Raw genomic sequence first — 9,576 nt, 5'->3', positions numbered from 1 at the left:
TCGGCCCAAAGGAAGACACATTATGTTGTACTTGGTATCTCATAAAGAACTCATTTATATACATTTAAAATTTTTATTTTATTTGCATAATTTTATATATTATTTATATGTTTTTGGCTTTAATTAAATAATGAGCTTAAATAAATATCTCTCTTTAATTTCAATGTAATCTGTAACGGCCAGCATTAATAACATCTCAACACTAATTGTTCGAATTTTGTTAAATGGAAAGAATATGTGACCGTTGTCTGCATAGATTTAGACTATGCATTAAGGAATGATCGTCTCGCACCTCTGACCAGTGCTAGCACTATAGAGCAGGGGGCTGAATTTCACCTGTAGGAGAAATCAAATCGCATGTGTCTGAGTATCATGAAGTTTTCTATACCGGCACCAATAAAGGGCTCAATAACAGAGAGAGGATATTCTAGGAGTTTCCTGGACCAATTAGCAGACCGATTCATCTCAAATGAAAAGGTCGATACTACCGCACTTCTTACGAAGTTGGTAACCATGCAGTACAATGGTAAAGGAAACATAAGGGATTACATTATGGAGATGTCCAATATAGAGACAAGTCTGAAAACACTAAAACTCGATATGTCTGAGAGTATGTTAGTGCATTTCGTCTTGATGTCTCTGCTTGCACGGTTCACTCCTTTTAAGATATCGTATAATACTCAAAAGGAAAAGTGGACATTGAATGAGCTCATTACTCAATGCGTGCAAGAGGAAGGGAGACTAAAGATTGAGATATCTGAGAGTACTCACTTACCATCTAGTTCTCAAAGTGCGAGTAAGAAATGAAAGATGATCAATAACAAAGGAAAAAAACAAAACAAACTGTAGATTCTGGAGGTAATGGTCATAAGGAGCACAAGAAGCAGGATAAGGAATCTACTTGTTTCTTTTGCAAAAAGAAAAAAGGTCATATGAAAAAAGACTGCCTCAAGTACGCCAACTGGCGTGTAAAGAAAAATAAACTTCTCAACTTTGTTAGTTCGGAAGTCAATTTAGCTATTATACCCACTGACACTTGGTGGATAGATACTGGTGCTACTACTCACATAAGTGTCACTATGTAGGATTGTCTCAAGAGCCTACTTTCGCTTGATGGTGAAAGATGCATCTATATAGAAAATGGAAAGAAGGCTAAAATCGAGTCGATTGGTGTTTTTAGGCTTTATTTAGGAACCAATGTCTTTCTAGATTTAAAAAATACATTTATTGTACCATCTTTTCTATGAAATTTAATTTCAATTTCTTGTTTGGACAAATCAGGTTATTCTTGTTCATTTAGAAATAGAATTTTCAATATTTTCTTTAATTCAGTGTTGGTTGGCAATGGTTCCTTGGTTGATAAGCTTTATAAATTGAACATCTTTACTCCTACAATTGACAACATGATAATGCATAGTATAGGTACGAAACGTAAATTGACTAACGAGAATTCTTTCATATTGTGGTATAGACATTTAGGACATATATCCAAACAATGCCTAGAAAGGTTAATGTCACATAGAATTCTCGATTCCCTTAACATGTCAGACTTTGATGTCTGCATATAGTGTATCAAGGGAAAGACCACTAACAAAAGGAATAAGGGGCTAGCGGTTGTAGTGATATTTTGGAGCTAATATATACGGATATTTGTGGACCATTTCCTAAGGCATCTTGGAATGGACACACATATTTTATTAGCTTCATAGGCAACTATTCCAGATTTGGCCATCTATACCTTATTCATGAGAAATTGTAATCTTTAGATATGTTCAAAATTTTTAAAGCCGAAGTTAAACTTCAACTAGGTAAGAAAATTAAAGTTGTCCGATCCGACCGTGGAGATGAATATTACGGTCGATATGATGGACCAGGTAAACAATGTCCAGGACCTTTTGCGAATTACCTTACTGAGTATGGAATTATGCCTCAGTATGCTATGTCTAGTACACCCAGTCAGAATGATGTAGCTGAACATCACAATCGAACCCTAAAAGACATGGTAAGAAGTATTATTGTTGGGGCAATTTCCTTAAGTCAAGGTTGACCAGTTTGACTAAGCTTGAGTTGAGTCAAGCTTGAGTCAGGATTTGAGTTTTGATGTTCGATAATATAAGGAGATTGCTGGAGCAATCGTCCGATTATGGAGATGGTCAAAGGGTTGATCACGTTGATGAGAATACAAGTCAAGCAGATCAAGGTTGACAGGAGACTTGACTGGGAAAATCCTAACTGGATGTTAGGCATTTGGAAAGTCCTAGTGAGGAGCTAGGTAGGAGAAAGTCCTGGTGAGGAGCCAAGCAATTGGAAAGTCCTGGTGAGGAGCCAGGAAAGTGGAAAGTCCTAGTGAGGAGCTAAGCAGTTGGAAAGTCCAATTATGATCTTGGCAAAGGAGAAAGTCCTGGTGAGGAGCCAGGCAACTGGAAAGTCCAAGTGTGATCTTGGCAAAGGGTGTAAGTCCAAGCATGTGGTCTTGGCAAGGTAACTCCTGGTATGACTTGGCAAAGAAGACCCGACAACTAGGATAAGGCCGAAGGAAGCTCCTGAAGGCAAGGCGTGAAGGATGGGGAGATATCTGAGGGACGCAAGGCTGATGGAGGAAGCTAGAAGGCTAGTTCGAGGTTGGTCGGGTGTGGCCAAATGCTAGGCATAGAGACCCAATAGGTCACAGTTGACCGGAAGTTGGGTTTGGGAATTTGGACTTAAGTTTGAGTCAAGTTCAGAGTGTTCAATCGATCGGGCGATCGATTGAACAGGGTCCAATTCGATCGATCGATCGATTTGGACTGTGTTGTGATCGTGGGAATGCTCAATCGATCGGCCGATCGATTAGGATGTGAAATCGCGACCACAGAGGCTCTCCCAATCGATCGGTCGATCGATTGGGCAGCAGAAGCTCTCACGCAAACGTGAGAGCACAGAGAGGTGCTGAATCGATCGAGCGATAGATTCAGGCAGTCCCAATCGATTGGTCGATCGATTGAGAAGTGACAGTTGAGCAGGATGCAGGTGATGGACGACTGCGATGGAGCGATGCTGACGTGGCAATCGATTGGGGTTGATTTCAATTGATTGGAGGCACTGTATATAGCCTGGGCGGAGCGTTTTCTTTGCCAGATCTTTGCGATTTCTTCCTGCGATTTCTCTGCGATTTTCAGCGATAGTCTCCAGCATTCACTGCCAGTCTTGAAGGCACTTAGAGGTGTTTCTCCAAGGTTCAAGAGGCAACAACAAGCAACAAGTAAGCAAGAAGAAGTAGTGTTTTCATTTGCATCTTCTATTCTCTTCTTGTAATTTTTTGTTTGTGTTGTTGTGTGAGTTTGTACGAGGCTTCTCTGCCTCCAGCTGCGATCGAGAAGGAGTTGTTCTTAGTGTAGATAGCGTGTCGTGTGTGAATCCTTGGATTAGTCACCTCTTCTTGAGGTGGATACCAAGTAAATCTACTTGTTAGCGTTGTGTGAGTCTTGTATTTTATTTTCGTTGCATATCATCATCAAGATGCAATCGACGAGCGCGCGACGAGCCGCTATTCACCCCCTCTAGCGGGCACATTGGTCCCAACAATTATCACTTTCACTTTTCTACCAGAGTCCTTATGGGGTGAAACACTCAAGACTGCAGTTTACCTACTCAATAGAGTACCTAGTAAGACAGTAACTAAAACCCCATTTGAGATGTGGACGGGTAACAAGCTTAGCATTAGACACTTACACGTCTGAGGTTATCCAACTAAAGCTAGGCCTTACAAGCCTAATGAAAGGAAATTGGACTCAAGAACGGTTAGCTGTAATTTTGTAAGATACTCTTAGAAGTCAAGAGGGTATAAATTTTATTATCCCTCTAATATATCCTTTTTCAAAACGGGAAATGTCAAGTTCATTGAGGACAGTGGGAGTAATAAAATCAGGGAAGTATCTTTTGAGAAAAACATTGATGATCATCTTGTGGCTACTACTAGTGTGATCAGTAGTAGTATGGTTATCATACCGCACATTATGGGTATCACACATTAGTGAATGTAGAGAACCAAGATATTCCCATCACATTTCTAATGCATTTGGAGGAACCTGCCACTGAAATTGAAGTATTACCTCATATTGATGAGTAAGTACCTCAACCATCTCAAACACAAGTACCTTTAAGGTGATCCACATGGGAACGGAGAACCATGAATTCTCGTAATTATGTTTATCTCCAAGAACATAATTTTGACATAGGGTTGGAGAGTGATCCTACATCTTTCCAAGAAGTCAAACAATGCTCTAACCTGAAAGGTGGATTAACGCTGATATGGGTTATGATAAGTGGACCCTTTGTAGGAGAAGGAAAGGGGATGACAAGGACAGGGAAGGCTGAAAAGGGCGAGATGAGGGGCCGCCTGGCAAAAGTCTGACCAAGTAAGGGGGTCGCTACACATATGACAGACAAAGATCGGTCGAACGTAATAGACCGATCGGGCATATAAGTTCGGCAGGCAAAAGCCGACCGAGGGAGGGTCAATCAGGCGAGAAGGCTAATATACTCCCGACTGATTAACTTCGGCCGATAAGGCATGACTGGTCGAGCTCCCTAGACCGGTCGAGCATAGTGGATTTGTAGAGCATATGAGACCGACAGACAGAGTCCGACCGAATATATAACACCGACCGAGTATGTATGGTTGGTCGGGTATAAAGGATCAACTCAGTGTAAAGAAAGTTTAACCTTAGGCGGTCCGAGACATGGTAGGGTCATTTGAGCATATGAGTTTGATAAGCAAAGACCGATCGAACATGAATGCTCGGTCGAGCATAAATAACCGACAGAGCATAGAGAGTCGGCCGAGAGTAGAAGTTCTTAACCTTGAGCACAACAGACAAAGATCGAATGAACGTAATAGACCGACCAAACATATGAGTTCGGTAGGCAAAGACCGACCGAGTGTAAGAGACCGATCGAACGTAGAAGCACTTAGCATTAAGCTGTCTTGAAGGCCTATACACACCCGACTGGTTAAATCTCGGTCGATAAGTTAGGATCGATCATGCTCAATAGATCGACCGAGCACAGAGGCATTTAGTAGCATGCGACCGACTGAAGGAAGGACTACCAGGCAATAGTACTTTTATATGCCCGACTGGTTAATCTCGGTCGATAAGGTGTAACCGGCCGGACTCAACAGATTGGCTGAGTGTGAAAAGTAGATGGAGCATAAAGATCTTCAACCTTGCACGGTTTCTGGCATATCTATAATAGTAAAGTCCTGGTCGGGTATAAATAACCAATCGAGTAGAGAATACCAATCAAGACTAGTACAAATAGAAGATATTCCTCATATATACAGAATGGGCTTATGTGACTAATCAAGTGTATGTAATAGGTGAACCATAACAATATGTGATCATATGATAACATAATTAATTTGGCGGCAAATAGCTTCTAGAAGTCTCTACAGGTGTACTAAACGACAAAGAATATACATCTGGGGTAAGAAAAGGATTCCTTAAACTATTGTTGTAGTTTCGATTTACGTCACCTCTTAACAAACTTCAACAAATCGGGGTCCACCTCATGACTGTGGAGGATAGATGAGGTGGAATAAAAAAGGGAATCCTCTCCATTGGCCAAGTACGCAAGCATACGTATTGCATCAGAATCAAACCCTAATTTTCATCTTCTTTCACACTACTTCCTCTTCTCGCCAGAGACTAACTTGAGTGTCAGAGGGCCTAGCCAAGGATTCCCACCCCGGTCTTAAGTCACTAACGCTTTGTTGGTTGATCTCATTGTTCGCAGGAATAGGAGATAGTCCATTGGATTGCTGAGTCTTCACTGATCCACGGAGGCACCTCATCGAAGTTCACTTTGGAGAGGTATTCTTCATAGATCCACTTTGGTTTTCTCGGGTCTATTATTTCTCCTTTAGTCTCTCGTAAGGTCCGCTATGGTTTTCTCGGATCCTCTCTTGTTCATCAGCATCAGTGTCATTATTCTCCATCGCTCATCGTCGCCCAGCGCTTCATCTCGCAAGCTCTCAGACAGCATCAAATATAGCGCCGTCTGTGGGAACTCTCACCTGAATCTGAGACTACATGATGGAGGAAGCTGGAAAGCCTAACACTATTACTCTGACCCAAGAAGACTTGGAGTTGGTCATCAACTTCAGGATTCAAAAGGCATTGCAACAACAACAGTAACAATAGGCAAACACTGGAGGTACCTTACCGATAGCGATAAATCCGACGATCTCGACTACAGATCACCGCAAGAACAGAGATATGGAGGAGGATGATGTAGCTTATATAACTCCTGCTCCTATTTCTCCCACTCGACACCCTCGAACATTCTTTCGCACCCCTGTGGAACAAGGAAGACGAAGGTCGGTACTACAAGAATCTTCCGATGAAGCACCAATAAAAGAAAAACGCAAGGGGAAAATGGTGACTAGTAATGGTTCTCCTAAGAGAATTGTTACTCCATTCTCTTAGAGGGTTCTTGATGATCCATTGCCCAAGCGTTATCAGAATCTGAATGTTGGGGAGTACTCTGGGACTACCAATCCAGAAGATCATCTCGCTAAATTTGAGAACGCTACTCTGTTACAACAATTTTCCGATGGGGTTAAATGTCTAATGTTCCTTACCACCCTTGGTGGAACGACCCAAAGCTGGTTTAAACTATTACCCGAAGGCTCTATTCGGTGTTTCAAGGATTTCCACAAAGTATTTCTGCATCATTTCTCTAGCAACTGAAGGTATCATAAAACTCCTTGGAGTCTGTTCTCTATCAAACAGGGGCCCAAAGAAAGCATTCGGGCATATATTAAGAGGTTTAATCAGGTAGTTATCGTGCCTGTCTCTGCCATAGTTCTCGATGGATCCGCAGCTCCTGTTCATCCGCCAAGGGGGCCTTGAGGAGCTCCCCCTCCCCACCATCAGCCTGATCGAAGACCTCAAGTAGTCTAGCATGTGGAGATGCCACAAGAAGTCCCCTGAAGGTGGTGTATCTATCATATGTCGAGTACTCATTACACTGAAGATTACTTTGCCTTGAGGAACCAGAGAATAAATAACAATCGTTATCACCGGCGATCTCCCAACCGACAACCTTACCAAAGGCAAAATAGCCTGCTTAAACGGGAATATTAGGTGACTAAGATACAATAGGGGGTATTGCAATTAATGGGTGGGCTAACTCGGGCGCCTGAACCAGCACAACCCGAAATAGCGATTGCTCGACAGGAGGAAAACTGGAGCAATGCCGCCCGAGGAAATATTAATATAATAACGGGCAGACCTACCGATGGCGATTCTAATCAAGTGAGGTAGGCACACACCCGACGATTGCAGATCCATGAAGTAGGATGCAATACAGAAAAAGTAGCAGGACCAGAGATTAGTTTTGGTCCTAAAGACCTAGAGGGGGTAGAAGTACCCCATGATGATGCTCTGATAATAAAAGTTATCATAGCTAACTATAATATTTCCTGTACTTTCATTGATACTGGTAGCTATGTCAATATTATTTTCAAAAAGCTTTTGACCAGTTATAGATAGATCTGAGTGAGATCCAACCCATGGTGACCCCTCTTTACGATTTCACGGGCAATGAAGTGCAACCGCTCGGCCAGATAAAACTAGTCATTTCTTTAGGGGAGGAGCCCCTAATGAGAACCAGGAGATCATATTTCATGGTAGTGGATGCGCCTTCTACATATAACGTTATACTGGGTCGACCGGCCTTGAACGAGTTTCGGGCAGTCGTTTCTACTTTCTTCCAGAAGGTGAAGTTCCCCATTGACGACCAAGTGGGAGAAGTCCATGGAGATCAATTACTCGCATGGAAATTCTATGTGGAGATCATCCGAATGGAAGCTAATGTCGCTCGCAAAGCTCAGAGGATGGAAGTTAACGCTATCTAGAAGAAACCACCCAGTTTGATATATGAAGAAAAGGAGGAAGTACAAAAACAGGCCGAGCGACCAAAAGCTGTAATTTATGTGGTGGCCGACTTAGACCTTCCACTCAAAACTGAGTTGATACAGTGTTTGAGCCGGAATAGCAACGTGTTTGCATAGACTCCCAAGGAGGTCACAGGTATTTCTCCCCTAGTGATACATCATTATATGTTTATCCTGATGCTAGGCCTGTCAAGCAAAAGAAAAGAGACTTTGGAGCCGACTAGAACGAGATCATCAAGGAAGAAATGGATAAGCTATTGGAGGTGGGATATATTCGGGAGGTACAATTTCCTAGCTAGTTAGCTAATGTCGTCCTCGTACCTAAACTAGGTAATAAGTGGAGAGTGTGTATTAACTTTCGGGACCTCAACAAGACTTGCCCAAAAGATTACTATCCTCTGCCGCGCATCGACCAAGTGGTGGACTCTACCGCTGGATGCGAGTACATTTGTATGCTGGATGTCTACCAGGGCTATCATCAAGTACCTCTCGCTAAAGACGACCAGGAAAAGGTTAGTTTTATTACGGCTGAAGGTACTTATTGTTACAGGGTTATGCCTTTTGGACTAAAGAAGCTCGGAACAAGGCAGCAACTCGTCTTGTATCTTATCGACAACGAATGAGACAAAACTACAACCAAAGAGTTATCCCCCGATTCTTTCAAGTAGGGGATTTAGTGTGGAAGCATGTTAAACCTGTGGAAGATGTAGGGGATTTAGTGTGGAAGCGTGTTAAACCTGTGGGAGATGTTACTAAATTAGCGCCCAATGGGGAGGACCATAAAAAGTTATACAGAAGATTGCTTCTGGTTCTTATTACCTTCAAGACTCAAAAGGGAGAAATCTCGAGAGACCTTGGAGTGCAAATCACTTACAACCATACAGAGTCTAACAAGTATACATGTAATTCATCCATGTATTTCATTTAATTTATGAGATATAATGAAAAAATGCAGGCGCCTGCTCTCTAATTAATACATATATTTGCTAGAATAGATAGATCGATTCTTTTCGAGCGTGCTTCCTCCGCTCGGCATCAGTCAATCAGGGACCTTAAGGAGTGACCGGTCTAGCTTCCTTGAGGGGAACCGGAGACTTTAAACCCTTGATAGTCGAGCGTGTCTCCTCCGCTCATTGCTATTCAAGCGTGCTTCCTCCTCTCGGCAACAATCGATTGGGGACTTTAAGGAATGACCGGTCTGGCTTCCTTGAGGGGAACCGAAAACTTTAAACCCTTGATAGTCGAGCATGCCTCCTTCGCTCATTGCTATTCGAGTGTGCTTCCTCCGCTCGGCAACAGTCGATCGAAGACCTTAAGGAGTGACCGGTCTGGCTTCCTTGAGGTGAATCGGAGACTTTAAACCCTTGATAGTCAAGCGTGCCTCCTTCGCTCATTGCTATTCGAGTGTGTTTCTCTGCTCGGCAACAGTCGATCAGGGACCTTAAGAAGTGACCGGTCTGGCTTCCTTGAGGGGAACCGGAGACTTTAAACCCTTGATAGTCGAGCGTGCCTCCTCCGCTCATTGCTATTCGAGTGTGCTTCCTCCGCTCGACAACCGTCGATCATGGACCTTAAGGAATGATCGACCTAACTTCCTTAAGGAGAACCGGAGACTTTAAATCCTCAAAGTTCGAGCA

The sequence above is a fragment of the Zingiber officinale genome, chromosome 4B, assembly GCF_018446385.1.
Source record: "Zingiber officinale cultivar Zhangliang chromosome 4B, Zo_v1.1, whole genome shotgun sequence".
Classification (NCBI taxonomy): Eukaryota; Viridiplantae; Streptophyta; class Magnoliopsida; order Zingiberales; family Zingiberaceae; genus Zingiber; species Zingiber officinale.
The sequence above is the reverse complement of the archived record's forward strand: the minus strand, read 5'-3'. Positions refer to the sequence as shown.